Consider the following 19,699-nt stretch of genomic DNA (forward strand, 5'->3'; position numbering starts at 1 on the left):
CCCCCCGCTGAGCTTATAATAATAGGGGGAATAAATAAATTGTGGTCTTCCCGCTTTCACTCGCTGCTGATGTGCCATTAAACGAGGTACTTAACCCCCAACTGCTCTAATTGAACTGCTCCATGGCTAAAAGTACAAGAGTGTGTCCGTTCCTGGCAGCTCCCAGGTGTGTGTGGGAGCATGTGGCCTGTAACTAACCAGCCCCCCTGCAAATGTTCCTGCAGGCCTGTCCTGTTGATAAAAAATCTTTCTGCTTGGTTTAAATTAAGGGCAAAAGCAGCCCACTGGCCAGCAGCTATTGAAGTTCAGTGAGTCAGCAAATAATGGAAAAGGAATTGTTGTTCTTTCTTTTCCTCTTCCTCTAAAGTGTGTGTGTGTGTGTGTGTGTGTGTGTGTGTGTGTGTGTGTGTGTGTGTGTGTGTGTGTGTGTGTGTGTGTGTGTGTGTGTGTGTGTGTGTGTGTGTGTGTGTGTGTGTGTGTGTGTGTGTGTGTGTGTGTGTGTGCGTCGTAGTGGGTTACGTACGTAGACCTGCACGCGTCTCAGAGGATGCACTTCATGTGTGGGGAAGATGAAAAGGGATATTGATTTGTCTTCATCTGCATCCAAGCTCTTCGTGTGAATTATTCAATAATCTTTCCTGCAGTCGTTATTGGAGCTGCAACTAAAAACTCTTTTCATTATTCACTGATTACATTTGGATTATTCATTTATTTGTGTCATCCATAAATGTCAAACTGTCCTTCGATCTCGTGGAAGAGATCCAGGTTGTATCATGAGGCGTGTGATCACTTCCATCATTCATACTTTTCTTATCTGAGACACCAGGAGTCTTTTATTATGTTTGACTAATTATTGGTGATTGAGTGATTGCTCAGAATTGCTGGCACTGTTTCCAGTCGATTACCTAATGATTCATCGATGAATCACTTCAGCACCTGTTGTTTGCTGGAGCGAGTTCCTGTCCTCTGAGCCGCACGGCACTGGGAGTGATGGCGATCTGGGCCGGACACGCCGTGACCTCGTCGTGACCTTGCCCGAGAGGTGCGGCAGCTCCTCTCAGCTCCTTCAGGACACGGCACGCGCGTCAGCGAGGTCAGAAAACAACCTGGACAAGCATCCAGGACAGAACTAAATCTGGCTCCTTGTTCGTGTGACCGTTGACTCACTTGCTGCCGGTGATGCAGTGGTAATTTGGAGTATCGAAGAAACCCCAGGGGGCCGTTAACCGTTCAGCGCGACCACTGTGAGCTTTTTGCAGCCTGAGCGTGCGGAGGCCTCGGCTCTGCCTCCACACCCAGTCCAGCGCTGTAGTAGCGGATGGAGAAGGAGCAGCTTGTCCTGTGGCTCTGCGTCGCCGCTGAGTTCACTCATTTTCCCATACGCCGCTTTTTAGACAGAGAGAAGAAAACAGACGGAAGAAGATGATGCCAAAAAAAAACCAACGTGCGCAGGCAGCCAAGTGCTCTAAAATAATGGATATACGTGGAGGTGGGCAGTACAAGTGTGAAAAACCTGGTGTTAAAGCGGCATTAAGCTGCCAAAATGCAAACTTAACTGTCATGATTATGTCACATTGCAAGAAAAGCCTTTCTCTGGTTGTCATTTTTATCTGTAGCTGGCGGCGAAGCCGTCGCGCCTTATCACAAACAGGAGCTCTGGCTGATTAGCAAAGTTGTGGTGACCAGTAGCTTCCTGCAGCTCAGGTTTGAAGAGCAGTTTTTTTTTTTTTTTCTCAGACGCGTTCATTGTTGAGTTGTGCGTCTGATTTCCAATTACCAGCGCTGCGCTTTGCCTTTGTGCCGCTTTGGGCTCATATATTAGCATAACGCGGAGCAATCCAACACTTCCACAAACAAGTTCCCCTAAATAATTTCTGCTTCATTGGGACATTTATTGCAGGATTGTTGTTGCGGTCAGTGCTCCTAACGCGCTGTCAGGCCGCTATGCATTGGTGAATAATACAGCGCATGCAGTATCTTTAGGGCTTGTTTAGCCGTCGCCCCTGGCAGATACAGCACGCGCCACCGCCATCCTCGCCCCTCATGAATTGTCCACACCATCATTTTAACTCCTGGGCCCAAATTAAATCTTCCTGCCGCAGACGGAACCGCACTTCGCCCGTACTGTATAAACAGCTTTCACAGATGTTTAGCATGAAGAGTCTTGGGGAAAAATGACCTCCTTTCGAGCTCAGAGTCCGCCGACGATTTGGGGCGCGCGCATAGCACACGCGCTTGTTATTGCATTACGAATGCATTCGTAGCCTCTTGTTTGGACACGTGGGCCGTTGCATGTGATTGAGGACGCTAATGTAGCGGCTCGGGACAAACCATGGAAACCTTGCTGACACTGAAATTGTTTTTGCATTACAGACTTGTTTTTTTTACTCTGAATCTCACAATCTGTTCCAAATGCATTCCACCTCAGTTGGTTCAGCCGTGAAAAATCAAAATAAAACCTTTTTGGTTTTCCAAAACCACGGGTTTTCCATCTTGTATTGTAGTATTGCAGCGTTCATGTCAGGTCCACACAGATCTGTCCCAGGCTCTGATCATCCCGTATAATGGATGTCAGTGTGGAACAGTCAGAATTAATCAGGGAGAAGCGGAATCGTGTGCTGTGAGGAGGAAGCCATGTTTGGAGAACATGGAACTGATGGGGAGAAGGGCATGTGTAAACCCCGGAGAGCTACCAGATTAGTTTGGAATATTGTACTTCCATTACAGAGGAGCCGCTTGGGGAAATAAGAAATGTTGTTGGCGCTCTTTTTTTTGACTTGTGTATGAGAGATAGAGGGTGAGGGTCACGGTGTGTAGCATAAGAACACAAGCCTGCTCAAATGGAAGACTGTAAATTAAACGTGTGTGTGTGTGTGCGCGTGTGTGTGCATGTGCGTGTGTGTATGTGTGTCAGCCTGGGATGTCCTGCATCAGTAGGGGACATTTGCTGACGGTCTCTGCCGAGTAGCTTTAATATTCAACGCCCGCTCCGCTCACCTGCTGTCACTCGGAGGAGATGCGCCGCTGTGTCACCGACTCGCTAAGTCCTTCCCTGCTTTCACCACTTATTGTCTCCCTGCGCTTAACTTCGTTTGTGTCTCCATCCATCTGCCTCTCCCACCATCTCCTTATCCACTGCCAGCCCATTCTTCTTCCCTGTCTGTTCATCCTCTGGAGGATGCAGCGGCCGCGGGAGGAGGAGCTAGCTACTGCACAGGCTTTGGGAAATCTTAGCCTTGAACCCTGAGAGAGAGAAGCAGGGATGCTTAATGTGGTTACCATGGCGACTAAACCAGACTAGAGCATTTGGAGTATTTGGTTCCGTTCTGATGACTCCTGGGCTTCTCTGGCTGTGTTTGTGTCACGGGTTTAAAGCCTTGTTCCTCCCGGCTTGACTGGACGGCGCAATAAATGCAATGGTGACTGATCACGTCTTTGTCTCAGTGCAGTAGCGGCTACAGCTGCCTCAACGCAGTGTCTAATTATATAGAAGCTATAAGACGATAAACCTCTGAGGGTAAAAGAAGGCAGTGGGGAGATCTGGAAAATATTCCTAATGACATCATTATCATCAACTGATTACAGCAACAGAATCTCAGCCGTATACACACATTTATGTCTGCATAAGGACGCACAGCTGATGTTTCAGAGTTAGTCACAGCATCCATGCAGAAAATGCAATTCAACTGGACCACGTTATGGTGAGCACGAATATCACAGAGACGTGTTGAAAGAACAGCGTAAGTGTAAAAGCGAGGCCAGAACGCCTCAGTTGTGCTGAGAACACTTGTACTTTCGGCTGTAACTTGGCCGTGACGCCGCCGCTCCTCACTGCCGCCTCGTCCTGGAGCCGCTTTCATCGTCGCACGTCGCTTGAAATATTCACTGTCGCGCTTTGGCTTCGAGACAGTCGCTCCTCGTGATCCCCTTTGAACTTGGAGTGCGTGTCTTTTTTCACGAGCATCGCGGTTCCATCAGTCCTGACCATCGCTGTTTCACCAGCCGCCTTTCGACTCGTTACCGCTAACAAAGCCGATAAAAGGTTCGTCACTGCACACCGGACATCCTGCACTGAGTTGAATGGTTCCAACTCAAGCAGACGCCCGCAGAACGCTCACAAACCCCAGTTCAAAGCAGCGTCTCTGCATCTCTGGTGCCTTGGCTTGTGTTTTGGTCCCACTGCTCCCGATTGAGTGCACTTCACGTACATCCTTGAATTTGCTGCTGCTGCTGCTTACTGAGTGCTTTTCATTGTTGTACCACCGGAGCCTTTACTCAGATGAAAAAGGGTCGACCCATTGTTCTCCTATTAGGATGTAGATCAGATGTATATGTGGAATTCACTTGCTGTATATATGGCCAATTCACAACATAAGGCACCCAAAGGCTGTGCTTTAAGAAATATGTGTTGTATTGAAAACACAACAGATGGACCGGGAAGCAACGGGTCAGGAGTCACACACTGGAAAGAGCCTGGCATCCAGAATTTAGTGGCCGCGAGTCCAGCTCAGCCTCATTTGGAATATCTGCGTTTGCTTGGTTTTGTTAAGAAAGTCGCCCATTCTCACAGAATACTTCACACTAAACTGGAATTGGATTCACATTCCAACAAAACAAGCCTTTGGTGCAACTCTCGGTTGCTGTTGACACCGGCCAACTGGAGCAAAAATCCTGTCCGTCACAGCTGACGTCCGACAGCTCGGCCTCGGCTTTGGCTGGCGGTGCTGCTGCCCAGTCACAACAGCCCGAGCCCGCGCTGCGTCCCCACAGTGGCGACTGTGGCTCACACAAGTCATCTTTGACGCTGACGACCAGTGGCGTTCGTGGGGGCAGGTTGCCCTTTTTCCTCTTGGGTGCAAATTGCCCTTTTCAACTGGCAATCAGAACTTTGCAGGCGCTGCCCCGGCCCTTTCACAGGCCGCGACCTTCTCCGGCTCAGCTGCGTTGGAGTTGAGGCTCCTGTTTATTAATTTATTTCGCCCGTGCCCCTGGAAGCGGCCCTCGCACGACACGCTGACAAAAGTTAGTCGATGTGAAATGATCCGCAGCGTCATCCGCGTGCCCATAGTGAGAATCGGGGGTGAACGCTATCTGGAGAAACCTGCCCTGCAGGTCCTTCCCCATCAGCTGGAGTCAGTGAGTGCCACTGGATCCCAACCACTCTGCTCCATCTGGCCCCAATGATAACGGGCTTCAGTGAATGGGTTACTCTATTAACATAAATACCGTTGGAATAAACTTGAGAATCAGCAAAGTTGTTGGCCGAGACGAGCCTCCTGTTACTTCACCACCTACTGTACTGTACGATACAATCCAGTAGAGTTCCTGCTGCTCCATCTCCTGTCTTGGCCTTTAAATCCTCATATTTCTAAGCCTTGATTGGAAAGGAGACAAGTCCAGATTCCCTATTAGAGCCGCTTTTTAACCTTGTGCACACATGTCGGACTTAAATTCTTTGGGAAACACGGTCGACAGTGTAACGACAACCGTGCGACTGTGTGTTTGCGCCTCCGCGTTCTGTTTATCCGTCTGTGTTTGGCAGCGATTGTCGCCGTCTCGCTGCAAACAGCTGCTGGAGACGCCGGTGTCCCCTGGGCTCGGCGGCTCCGCGTACACCGGGTCCATCGGCGCCGCCGGCGCCGGCAGATTGATGCTATCAGCCAACAGGTCCTCGCACGCAGTGAGCAGACACGTCGGCCGGACCCGCTGTCGCCGGCGCCCGTGAGTGTGTTTGTGACGGATCCGTCAGATCCGTCAGCAGTCGTCTCCGCTCCAGCGCCGAAACGCCGCTCCTCTGCCGCGGCCGCACACTAACAGGCGCCTTTATTATTATTATTATTATTATTATTATTATTATTATTATTATTATTATTATTATTATTATTATTATTATTATTATTATTATTATTATTATTATTATATCTGCTTTGCTTTTTTTCACCGCTGTCATCTCCCGCTCACACACTCACACCCGTCGCTCTCCAGCTTTTCCCACAGCATCTCAGCATCACCCCCCCCCCCCCCCTTCCTCTTGTCATCCCCCAGCTCTCCTCCCACTCTCACGCACCAGTTGGGGAATATAATGCGATGGCGATGGCGATGGCGATGGCCGGGCTGCGCTGCGCCTGTTTGTCTGTGTGATGTCACACCACAGCAGCTCTGTAGTAGCTCTCTCTTTTTTAATCCATGTGCTCACAGACCACACTGCTATTTTAGGATTCCATAAACCTTTTCAAAGGAGCTTCAAGGGAAAAGCTTGTCCGTGTACTGTGTGTGACTGCGTTTCGAGAGAAAAGTCTAGAAGAGCTGTTATTTCATGTGCGCTTATTTTCTTTAGTTTTAGCGCTTGGCTTTAATTACAGTCACAGACATGTATTTAAAGCCCATTTTGGACACAGTATAACAGGCGTGTGGCGCTGGAAAACAAACGTGCCATCAGACTGCTGTGGGTTTCAATCTATTTGGGGATTCATCCAGGTGTCTTTCGTTCGGCGACTGTCTGCAGCTCCCGTGGCAAATTTGCCTTCCTGCCGGTCCCATAAATATTAGAATGTCAAGGAAAAGTCAAGTTGAATATTTAGAAGCACAGCCGTCGCAGTCTTAATAAAACAGGCCTGATCTCCAGACAATAGACAGGCTCCGAGTATATTGCATGCTCATTATTGCCACAGCAATATAATATCTGCAGACTTGAACCGTGGGATCGCGTCTTTCATCATATGTAAATTTGGCGCAGAGGAGCCGTTCTCTCTGTGCAGCTGCGCTCGGTCCACTGTTTCGGAGGCGATTACCCCTTTTAAACCCAGAACCGGGCTCCGGGCTCGCTCCCGGACTCTGGGGAGGCACCGCTGCGAAGCGGGCGCTCTTCCACCAAATTAATGGATTAGTGGGAAAGCAGCAGGTGAATGTGAAGGTCACGACGCGCCGCGTGCTCCAGAATGGCCTCAAACGCGTGGTCCGACTCTGAATGACGCGGGGGCGCGAGTTCGACTTAAAGCAGCACTAACGGAGCTGTTTGTCCACTAGTGGGCAGCGAAACGCAGCGACGTCCCGCCGTTTCCTGGTGAGGCCGGTCTCCGGCGCTGCTCCGCGCTAATGAACGCGTCCGTCGGCGCCGGCTCGTGCCCCGTGGCGCTTTTCCGCTGCTAAATTCTGCTGTCCTCGACGGCTTTGAGCTCTTTCCTTCCTCACAGAGACTGTTCCCCACATGAAGTCTACAAGCTGCTGCTGACATGGTCCCCACCAGCCTCCTCAGGGGCTCTCTCCATATCGTCGGCCCAAGTGTCATCTCTGCTGTAAATAGCTCCATGGCCACTGGGGCTGTTCCATCCTATTTCATACGTGTAATAGGTCTGCCTGTTGTAAAAATGATACCGGTTTCTGCAGTGTCAGGTCCGTTTGTATGTTGCGTCTTTGTGATCTGTTGATCCGTAACGACGCGGATGGAAATCTGTTTGCTTTCAGGAATTGGCTGGTTTAAACCAAGGCCTCCCTGAGTGTTGGTTCTGACTGCGCCGTCCTCATGCTCCTCTTCGGCGGTAAATCATGTCGTTGTAAGTCACTGTCTGCTGCAAACGCCACCGTCCTTAGCTTATGTCATAACACGAGAACTGAGCCGTTGAGGCGAGCGCTCGTGCGCCTCGTCGAGGATCTCAGGGCTCCATTCAAACTCATTTTCTGTTCTGCGACACTTTGCTGCATCACTGAGTCATACTATTGGACCGGTCCCGTTCACCAAACGACTGCAACTTCCCCGTGTTGTCTGGAGCAACATTGTTACTGATCACACACTATTTTACAGACAAGAGCAAAGCAGATCTTTGTTTTTCTTCCATCTGTTTGGAACCATGTTGAACCTCCCTCTCTAGTTGGGTTTTTGTCACCACTACTTGTCAAATCTTTGAGCTTTTCAAAAGGCAGATAATGTCTAACGAAGTTCAGTGCAGTAATTTCGGTGGGGATCCAGTAGTTAAAACTCGGTGCCCTCCTGCGATGCATTTATCACATGTATAATAAAAATCATTCTAGCAGCAAATATTAAGTTATTATTATTAAAAATAACATAAGGACGACTTTATGTGAGGAAAAAATAATTTTAGCTGTAGAAGCCAACTGGAGGAAGCTGAGCTTGGCTCCGTGCCTGCACCTGGACATCAGGACACGCTCAAGGTCATGGAGCCGTGTGTTTTTATAACCTCACCTCCATCCGTCTATTATCTATACTGCTTAATGGTCACGGGGGGCTGGAGCCGATCCCAGCTGTCTTTCAGCGCGAGGCCGGGCATGCGCTGATTGTCAGCCTGACACGGAGGCAGACGGAGCAGGGTTCTGACAGATAACATTCATGCTCAGCTTCGCGTCTCTGGGCGATTCAGACACCAGTTAACCTGCACAGGTTGTAGGAGAAACGGAGGCGAGCGTGCACGCTGCACACAGAGTCCGCACCACGACGGAAAGGCTGCACAGCTCTGCAGTTTGCTGTGGAGCGATGTGGGAATCCAGACTTTACCCCTCAGTCTGTGATGTTGTACCTGCAGCACGCGTCCACCACAGCCCTCGCTGCAAATAAGCAAAGTCATCTCCCGTGCAGATTCTAGAGTAGTTTTCGTCCACTTGTGGGCAGCAGAACACGCCGACAAATAAAACACAGTCAAGTCCCTAAAAAGAACGACTGAATGATAATCGATTTTCAGGAGAAACAAGGCAGCAACTCTGGCTGAAAGTGGCCACCTTCAGTAGATGTAGACATAAAATCATCTTCTCGTGCGTCACTGTGCACAGTCAAGGCCAAACACGCGCTTTAATTGGCACTTTATTGATCGGGTGAGGCAACGCTCCTGCAGACGCCGGGCGTCTTTGGGAGCAGCACGTTCGGCGGCTGCAGCCGCCGGCCTCTCATCTGCTTCGCCCCGTTGCACGTGGGGATAAGAGAGCCGTGCACGCAGCTGGAATGCTGCTGCACAGGTGAGGTCGACCAGACACGACTCTGCTGCCACACACAGCGGTGTGTTTAAGGCCTGCTGTCGAACAGCAGCTATAAAACAGGTTGGGACTCAATACATTCCATCCTCTTAGATTTCACGTCCTGCCTTAGTTCAAGTGAGTTATACTCTCAGTGTACATACGCAGAAGCCTCACTCTAAGAATTGCAGGTTTTACCAGGTTTCCTTTCACACTATCTAATCTGACATCTCTGTATTTGTATTTTCATATGATGTCGTAGATGGCGACTCCTGTAAATATGAGGGAGCTCTTGGTATCGCTGCGCTGTAAGAAAACAGGATGCACTAGTAATCACAGCAGCACTGAGGTAGTGTTCAGTAATTAAATTTTTCATTAAAGGACCTTTATGTCTTTATGCAATATTCATTTAATCTGAATACATACTTATGAACACTATAGGTACAGAAAAACAAAGCTGCATTAATAATGTAAAATTCTAGTGTTTAATTAAAGTGGTTCTTCCCTGAAAACAAGCGCTCGCTGCAGCGTTCGTCTGCACGCTCTGATTTACATCCAGTTACTAATCACGTCGACTCGTTATTGCTGGAAAATATTCTGCTGTTCAACTGAAGAAAAATTAGTTTTGGTCCTAACTTGCTTATTATTGCACAGCATTACCCAAAGTGACAATGTTGGGGAAAATACATTTTCCAATTAAACTGCTGACGTGGGGGGATTTGGAATCAGCACAAACGATTGCATCTGAACATCCAGAGAGGCCAAGGAATAATTATTAGAAATATTTGTCTGTTTTACTTCACGTTATTTTACATGTATTTTGCATACATAACTCTTTATTTGTGTGGAAAAGATAACTGTGAGGCAGCTCTCAGATCAGAGGCTTCTGATTGTACAGTGTGGAGTTGCGCTGTGCGTTTGTGAGTCGTGCACATTTTGCGTGTTGTGAGAGAGGACCTGCGCTGGGAAACATTTGTTGAGCCTGAAGGATGGTGGACATTTTTTATGCGATTACAAGAAAACTCCACAATTGACCATTAAAGCTGCACCGACTGCAGCGGTGCAGCTTTAATTATTTATCAGTATTTGGGTGTTTGCTTCCCAATTTGTGACAGCGCTGGATTGAGACGTTTTGCCGGCTCGCGCTCGGCCTCGGGGCAGATCATTATTTTCTCCGCGAGAAGCACCACGGGCACCTAAACAAGCGTTAGTATTTGCATGAGATTACCTTTATTAATCCTCCAAAATTGGGAGCGCATATAATCAGGGAGGAGAAACTAATAACGGGAGCAAGTAATAAAGCTGTGCCTGCAGTCGTCTTCAGTGGGCTGTCGTCCGCGGGGACGACTGGCCACGACTGCCTGACTGTTGTGTAACTACCTGAAACAAAGGTAGGTGGCAGGATAAAAGTTCTGCTCGTCCTGATAGTTGTGCAGAGCCACTGCTGATGCACTCACTCACCATAATTGGAACGTGAACAAAAGGATGCATTCTCCGGAGCAAACGCTCCCCATAGGTGGACTATTACCCCACAACATTTCAATTTAATAAGCCGACGGCTGCAACAGGCCCGACGCCCGATCAATCACAGTTAGGCGAGCGCTTGACAAAGTTGCAGGACTTGAGGGACCAGTAGCTGCTGCCACCGCAGCGTCTTACATCAATCACAGCTCAAGTGCAAACTGTTCGTATGCGTTCGGAGCGTCGGCTCGCGCGCCGAGGCATTCACCGTGTGCTTCATGTGTTCAGGGAGGAAGAGGGGGGGAAAAAAAACAATGAAATGCTGGAAAACAGGGAGAGTTGAGTGAAGCCCGTGTCAAAGGAATAGCATGTTGGTGTCAGTTTCACTCCTCTTCCTCCATGTTAAGAAGTTTCTCTCTTTCTTTCTCTGAGGGAAAACACACCAGCTGGTCCTCGGAGAGAGAGAGAGAGAGAGAGAGAGAGAGAGAGGGAGGGGGAGGAGGAGGGATGAGTGATAGAAATGATGGAGAGGAGGTTACGAGAAGGGATGGGAAAAACAGGAGCGGAGTGAAGGATTTGTTAACAAAGCGTTACACGCGGCAGTGATGTCCAATTATGTGTTACAGCGCGAGTGTGTGCAGCGTGTCCACTCAACCTAACAGAGCTTTATCTCAATGTTTGTTATTGCGTCCCTTATGACATTTTATTACGTCGGTGGCTTACAGTGCAGAGCGTTGAAATGGCAGGCTATCGATCGCGTGCGGCATCGAGCTCATGGCGCGTCGCTGAACGCAGGAAGCATCAGCGAGCGTCTCAACCCCCCGGGGCGCGAAGACTGGCAACATAACTCTTCCTTAATTTGGCATTCTGGGATTTTTATACTCGGCCCACTGCAACCGATATCGCTGATTAGGTGCGTTGAGGCTGAGAGGCTGCAGCTAATTAGTAAAATCACCTGGTGTAATAATTAAATGGAAAGGGGAAAAATGCATTTGCTCCATGCGTTTTAGCTTCTCTGTCCCCTTTTCACAGCAATCAAGAGGCCGTTTTGCCGCATGTAATTGGACATCGCTAATAATCAGAGTACGTGACACACACACACAGATGTGGGAGTGAGCGGAGCAGTCTGAAACCACCTATTCATTTTCATATAAAAGGTGTCTCTGCTCTGTTGGTGGAGCCTTCTATTCAGTAATCGTGTCAATTAGTGAGTATTAATGTGAGCGCGTCTCCCGCTGTGGGAGAGAGGCTACTGGTCCGTCTGTTGCCCCACAGCCCGTGTGAGCAGCCCGAGGCTGCAGCAGGAGCCTGGCTCCCTGGAACTGGACCTGGAACTGGAACAGGTGCAGTGGGTCTGAGACCGACCACCTCGTCTCACGCAGCCTATTAATCAGCATCGCTTCGCTCTGTACCCAAGTTCCCCCTCAATAGTGATGATGAGAGCATTATCAGCCGTCGCTGCTCTCCTGGCCCCGGAGTTGAACCCGGCCACAGGCGGGACGGTGCCAAGCGCTTCCTTCCAAACCACCTGGTCACTCTGCTGCTTCCAATAAGCGTCGCTCCGCTCAGCGCTCAGCATTACAGACAGCGACTGAACGGGCAGCACACATTAGTACTGGCTTAATGTCCTTTTTAAGAGGTAGGGCTGCTTTATTACAGGCCTGATGAACAGCTGCTGGAGCTCCAGCTCAGGGACATTCTCATGTCTCCCCTTCACGTCGCAGATGGTGCCGTCCTTCTGACTCCATCAGCCTGTGACCTCTGACCTCTGCGCTGAAGGGTTAGCGCCCCCAAAGGCCGCGGTTCCTGCACCAAACAAGGCAGCCTTCTGTGTTGGGATGAAAAGGGAGAGCGGCGGCGCCCATGAGCCAGGGTCAAACGGGCTCCTCAGACACCTCGTCCCTGTGTTCATGAACCTCAGGTTGTGTCTGGAGGAGGGAAAATGCTGATAAACGCTTCTTGTGCAGCGACTCGCCAGCCTCGGCCTTCGTGAGAGCAGCCGCCTTAGGCTCCGGTCTCTGTGAATCCTGCGTAAAGCTCATCACCTGGTTGTAACTGTGTGAGAGGACAGGCAGCTCTGTGCGATTAGAGTTTTCAGCTGACGTGGTGACCTCACAAGATCCTTGAAGAGGTTTAATAAATGTCGTCAGTCTCAGTGGCATCGCAGGTACTACACAAAACACGCAATAATGGCAAAAGTATGGTGCCTTTCTCTTCCAAGTAAAGGTCCTGTGTTCAGGAAATAATGGCTCTTTACTGCTTTTAATACCATATTTGTCATATCAATGAATAAATAATTGGATAAAAACTCTAGCATTAGGATGCTGATCACTTTAACTTTCCATCTGCTAAAGATTAAGCTTCACACCAGAAATAACAAACCCTCTAATCTGAATCTGACTAAACAAATATGGTAAAAGTCCAATGTTTGCATCCAAAGTGAGTGAAGTTGCAGAACCAGGCAGCAGAATGTGGGAGCGCTTGTGCAGTGAGCTGTCAGTTGATTGTGGTCAGGTTTCAGGCGTCGACTTGTTTCTCCTTCTCATTAAATTCCAATTAAATATCTGTCAGGTTCACACTGTTTGTCTGAAGGAGCCTGGTCGCTTACGTTTGGATGTACTTTATAATTTGTTGATTATATTAATAAGTTGTTAATCAAATTAAAATTTATTTTAATCAAACTCCTCACAATCATTCCTGGTTACAGCCTCAAGTCAAAAAACACTCGGCCTGTGAAATAAATATAAAGCTGGTGAGTTTTGTCTGCGTCAAATTCAGTTTATTAAAATATTTGTCGTCCTCGAGCCACAATAGCGTTTGTCTTAATATTTACTGTAGCACTTGTGTGAAAGTGCCTATTTAAAGAAATAAGAGACAAAAGATGCAAATTAGGAAAAAAGAAAACGGAATTTAAGTAGAATAAGACGGATGAGGAAGCAGGAGAGGGGGAGACGCTCGCGATGCGCACTGGGATTTATTTTTCTATTTTTATCCATGTAAAGTTGAGTGAAGATGCATGTTATTCTTCATTAGATTTTCCCAGCCAGTCAATAATTCATACAGCAACCTTTGAGTCACAGTCCCACTACTCTGACCCTCCGTACAGCTCTGACTCATTTCACATACAGCAACGTTTTTAAATACACGGTTCAGGAAAAAGCTGCTACAGATGCATTTTTTGTCGACGCATGTCTCAGTCCCACAGAGCATTCAGTTTCCATAAGGATGTGCTGCTGATGCTCCCTTTATCATTTGAGCGGATGCTCCCTTTAACTACTGTACGTTCTTTGTGCGCGGGCCTAAGAGGATAGTATGAAGAGTGAAGATGTGATGAGATAGCGAGAAAACGAGTGGTGTAAAGATGGATGGAGTAAAAGAGAGAAAAGTTGCGTTTCTGAGGTGATGCCCACTTTGGCAAGTCAAACTCCCTTCACTGCTCTGTTCTGCTCTGCTCCACTCTGCGTGGGTTGTTGCTGTATAAATAACACTCTCAGAGCAGATCAGAGAGGGAGAGAGAAAGAGAGAGAGGAACGGAGAGGATGAGGGACGCAATAACGGCAGAGAAAGGGAAAGAAATGGCGAGGGAGACGGGGGAGGAGGGGGGGGGGCGCAATGGGGTAATCTAAAACTGGTGATGGAGAGAGAAAGGGAAGACGGGAGGAACGCAGCTTATCACAGCGATGTTAGATGTTCAAGAGGAGCAGGGAATGAAAAGAACTGTAGGGAGATGGAGAGAGAGAGCGAGAGGAGAACGAGAGGGCTTGTAGAATAATTGAACCATATATGGTAACAGTTTAAGCATGAGGTGATTTGAGAGGATGAGAGAGAGAGAACAAGTGCGAGAGGAATGGATGTACAGTATGAGCCCCTCAGAGACGGGAGCAGTGTGTGTTTGGTGTCAGGAGATGGCTTGAATGACACCATCGGCATTAGTCACGGAGGAGATGATTAACACGAGCGATGCTGCGGCAGCGCCTCGCTCCAAACGTCACATGTCATCGCTTCGCTCCCACCACCGTTTAAGGCATTAGCACCTCCGGCGAGACGCGTCGCGCGGCCCCTCAGGAGGAGCTGAATGTTTATGGCCCCACGCGGCTCCTGTCTCTGAGAAGCAACGCTGCGAGCGGGGGTGAGGACCGCCCGTCCGGAGGCGGCGCCGCTGCTCGAGGACCAATGGGAGCGAGGTCCGTCCGTCCCCGTCCCCGTCCTCGCCTCCGAACACGGTGCGAAGTGGGCGCTTCCAGAACGGGTCAGGCAAAAAGGGAGTTCGGTTTCGCAACATGGCCGCTTCTCGTAACGGCGCAGGCTCTTCACATACATGCTTGTGAGTCCATCTCATCGTGGTCGGGACGTTTCCCAGCCTGTTCCATTCACTTAGCGTCCACTCCGTCTGCAGCAGTACCGGCCCAAAAGCACTGGTTCCTGCAGCAGCACATCACATCGACGTTGGCCTGAAGAGGCGCTGCGTTTAGACGAACGTCCAGTGAAATAACGTCCAAACGTTCCCGTGGCGTATTTATTGCACACAGAATAACCTTTAAGTATTGATGCGAGAACCCATTAGAATCTGCACAAAGCTCACATTTATCTTCACGCTGACATTTTCCAAATCCGTGACATCGTCCCACAGGTCCCACCTGCATCGGCCCCGCGGGACGAGACGAGGAAGCGCCGCACGGCGACGTCGTCAGAGGCCGACGCCTCCGCCTCCTCGCATCACTGCGGCCGCTGATATTTAAAGTCATTGGGCCACTTTCACCTCCTTGCACGACTGTCAGTGGCATGAAGCCAAGCGTTACTGTACCGGCCCTGCTGCACGCGCTGCACAGCTCATTTCCTTGGAGATGAGCCTGTGCAGTGTGATAAGTCACAAAACAAACCATCGCTGACCTTTTCTAGTCAAACTGCAGCTCAGGACTTTGGAGGGTCTGGCAGTAATTAGTTGTCTATGGAGAGTCTAAAACACTGTAAAAGACTTAATTAGCAAATTGTAAAAGTGCATGTGTTAATTCAACGTGTTCGGAGGAAAGAATTTACCCATAAGTACATGAGCATGTGAAGTCGTAAACAAAAATTAAACCATTATTAACCACCCGCAGGAGTGTGACTGTGTGTGTATGGATGAAATGAGCAATATGGAACAAAACTGCCTACCTCGCTGCAGCAGTTTAATGATGGCCGGAGGTGTTGCTCGGCTAGATGATGGTGATGCATCCTAGAACATTGTTCTCCAGACCAGTACTAATCAGCTGTTATTGGTACGAGGCTAACTAGACGATCTGGACCGGGGTAGTGGGGAGAGGCCTATATGGCCACGGCAAATTAATGATGGCCAGCGGTGCTGTGAGCCTGACACATCCTTAAAGATCCCTCACAGATCAGCACACTGCAGATGCTTACATCACATCCATGGACGGCTTTATATAGATTTTGTTCACATTTAATTAGCCCGACTGAAAGATTCTCCCTCTGTGCAGACCCTTCACGAATCTGTCTCGTTTTTTTTTTTTTTTTTTTTCCTATTTGTGTTTGTTTTCTCATTAGAAGATGGGAAGGGGGAAAAAAACGCAGCAATCATCTCAAATGTCATCTGATAATAGCAATCCAGCTCAAAGTGACACGGTTATAATCTCAATAATGGCTTTGTCCTGCGCCGGCGAGAAGACTGTCATTAGGCCTGAGCTGGAGGCGGCGCGGTTTCTGACCTCGCAGGCGCCGGCTAGGTGGAAGCGGGCCGTGCTGGACTCTGGGCCGCGTCTTTAACAGACCAGAAGGCATCTGAATCGAGGATTCTTTATCCTGTACGAATGATCCGTGAAATCACGCACGGTAAAACTAATCCAGTTTGAATAGAGTTATAGATCGAGGAGTGTGGACGGGTTCCTCCGCGAGGCCGAGCCCACGCCAGGCGGTGCCAGTTCTGGTTCTGGTGCCGGTTCTGGTGCCGGTTCTGGGTGTTAAGTGGCCACGCCATGCGGGCCTGTGGCTCCTGTTGCTGTAATAAAAGCTCCCATTCTCAGCCGCGCCCGACTGCTGCTAATTGCCTTAATTGAGAAAGTGACCTACATCTGAAAGAGGCTTTGGTGGATCAGCAGCACAGCTGGTAAACCTGGAGAGACGGCGGCGGAGGCTGAGATGGAACGAATGGCGGGCGCATTAGGAGAGACGGAAGTGGACGCAATAAAGGAGCAGCGTCTGGATCCTGACAGATTGTTGGAACCAACGTATCGGAGCACGGCGACGCCTAATGCTAAAGTCTAAACTTTATTCTAATCTTTGTGCACACATGCTCAGTTGGAGACACATCCTGGTTCTTGGACCCAATTAGGCATCAAATGTTCCGTCAAAGCCAAATTTAACCAGTGGAGTGAGAGCGAGGGGAAGAGGGTGGAAAAGCAGGTCGAACAGATAGAGGGGAAAAAGGAGCAGGAGGAGAAAGCTGACGGTGACATCATGCTTTTAGAGCAGAGGCCGAGCCTCAGGCCAGCGCTCAACGCACTCCTAACAGTCTTGTGTACTTCCCTCGTGCTGAATTATTCAGCGCACTCCTGATGGAGAGACCGGCTGCGGCCGTGCGCGTCTCCGCATGTGCGAGGAGCACGCATGAGCGGCTTCGCCCGGAGAGCGGCGGCGGCGGCGACGACGTGCATGCGAGAGACACAACTCTTCATTTGTGAACTGGAGCCACGTAGCAGCGAGGCTGAATGAAAGCCTGAAAGCCGGCGCCGCGTGGGGGCGTGTGCACGTGTCTGTCAGCTGCCGAAGGGGGTGTGTGTGTGTGTGTGTGTGTGTGTGTGTGTGTGTGTGTGTGTGTGTGTGTGTGTGTGTGTGTGTGTGTGTGTGTGTGTGTGTGTGTGTGTGTGTGTGTGTGTGTGTGTGTGTGTGTGTGTGTGTGTGTGTGTTGGATCAGGTCTCGGTTCTGTTCTGCACTAAAACACTAAAAAGTGCTCCATCAATCGTCCCGCTCCCCGAGTCGCACCAGAATGTGTGTGTCGACGTCTTTGCCCCAACGCCCACACACACGCTGTCACACACACACACGCACACACACATGCTGTCACACACACACACACGCACACACACACGCTGTCACACACACTCACTCACTGTGTGCTGGGGATTTTAAGCTGCGCTGCTCTTCTGCGTGCCCCCATTTCTTGTTTTTGTGTGTGTGTGTGTGTGTGTGTGTGTGTGTGTGTGTGTGTGTGTGTGTGTGGACATTGAGTGTTAGGGTTTGATCCTGTGCTAATGATCTCCCAGTGGTTCAAACTTCTGTAAAGTGTGTTGAGGAGGAGGAGGAGGAGAGGAAGAGGAGGAAGTGAACGCCCGGCCGTCGCAGTCATCTTCATCGTCACTTAACCTCCCAGTGAAGCCGCTTCCTCCTCTGCTTCTGGAGGATAATCCCTCCTCCTCCGGCGCCGCAGCCCTGACCTACAGCGTCACGTCGCCGGAGCAGAAGCGCTGCTGCACGACGCTGCCTGGTGACGGGAGGACGGACAGACGTGTGACACACGCACGCACGCACGCACGCACGCACGCACACACGCACGCACACACACACACACGCACGCACGCACGCACGCACGCACACACACACACGCACGCACACGAGACAACGTCAGCCGCAGACGAACAGATATTTGAACTGGGGACTTTTTTTGTTCCTTTGCTTGGATGTCACATTGACGGGGGAGGAGGGGGAGGGGGGGGGGGGGGGCTCACATCTCTCCTTACTCCTTTCTGCCTGTCTCCCTGTGTCACTCTCTCGCTCCTCCTCTCATCCCCCTCTACTCTCCCTGTCAACTCGCGGCTCATCTTCTTGCTTACACGGACGGTAATGCACTTTTGTTTTCTGAATGTGTTAGCACTTCCTCCGCTCCTTCGCTCTCACCCCCCCCCCCCCTCCCCATCTGGAAAAGATCTGTCTCACTAATAGGGGGCCCGGCAAATTAGCGTCCTATCCTTCCTTTCCGTGGCTACTATCTCCTCCTCTCCTCTCTCATCTGGCTCTCCAAGCATGCGCTGCCCAGTAGAGCGCACTCATGCACACCCACAGACATAAAAATACACGCACAAGGACAAATTTGCCTCTCGTGTGTGTGTGTGTGTGTCTGCGTGTCTCCAGGTTGGGTACTGGCTAATAGGGCGTAGTAGGTAATGGCAGCCGTAGCCTATTATCTCTGCTCTGCTGTCTAATAGCCACTGGCTTTAAGCATCTGCCATGTAGCTGCTCTGAGTCCCCCAATGGATACTTAACAACTAAGCACAAACACTGATAGACGCACAGACACACACACAGACAACCCACCCCCACAGATGCACAGTGGAGATAATGTACACACTGCCAAAAGTCATTTGTGCACACGCGAGTGTGCGCGCGCACGTGTGGGTGCGTGCAAAACGCCAGTGCCTGTGCGTGTTTGCGGTTATCACATCTGACACGCGGCGCCCTGGCGTTGGCTGTGCTCTCGTTTCCTCGGGGACCACAGCCTCACTCTAATTAGTAAAGGAAATGGATTTACTTATCTGATCTCTGACACGTCGGCCGCACACGCTCACACAAACACCTATCGGTCGCCAAATGCGGGAATGGGGAGCGAGGGGTGTGTGTGTGTGTGTGTGTGTGTGTGTGTGTGTGTGTGTGTGTGTGTGTGTGTGTGTGTGTGTGTGTGTGTGTGTGTGTGTGTGTGTGTGTGTGTGTGTGTGTGTGTGTGTGTGTGTGTGTGTGTGTGTGTGTGTGTGTGTGTGTGTGCACGCTAGGGAGAAATTAATCTGCTCCCATCTGTAGACTGACCATTGATTTGCCATGGTAACGGTGGATGGTGACTGTCGGGCGAACAAAAGCGATGAGAACAAGTGGCTGGACCGAGAGCGGGGGGGGGGGGTGGAGCTGTGCTGGTATCGAACTGGAGCAAATGGACCCGCGCGGGCGGGGAGTTTAGCGCCCGTTAGCGTTAGCCTGTTGCTGGTTTAACTAAATGTAGCGGCAACACGAGTTCTTGTGTGCGCCCGTGCACAGTTGTGTTGCGGGGGTGTTTTGGTCCAAAAAGGCTTACACAGACCTGAGTAAGGCTCATATATAATGAATGGATCCCCTTCAGCGAGCGTTTTTCGTTCCTCTGCAGAATTAGTGATTTGTCTGGCCCCCTCCTGCTGCGGCGTCTTCCCCACTTTCGGGCCTTCCTGCCTGGATCCAGATGCACCCGGCTGACACCCTGTAAACCTATTCTGTAGTGTGCAGTGCACACAATGCCCCGGCTGTCAACAGCTCATTCCA

General features: G+C 50.0%; 1 protein-coding gene across 1 annotated transcript in view; it reads left to right on the forward strand.

Moving 5' to 3' along the window:
* Positions 1 to 19,699, forward strand: part of grin2ab (glutamate receptor, ionotropic, N-methyl D-aspartate 2A, b) — a 70,665-nt gene that overhangs the window by 18,620 nt on the left and 32,346 nt on the right.

This window comes from Betta splendens, chromosome 1, assembly GCF_900634795.4.
Source record: "Betta splendens chromosome 1, fBetSpl5.4, whole genome shotgun sequence".
In the NCBI taxonomy this organism is placed as follows: Eukaryota; Metazoa; Chordata; class Actinopteri; order Anabantiformes; family Osphronemidae; genus Betta; species Betta splendens.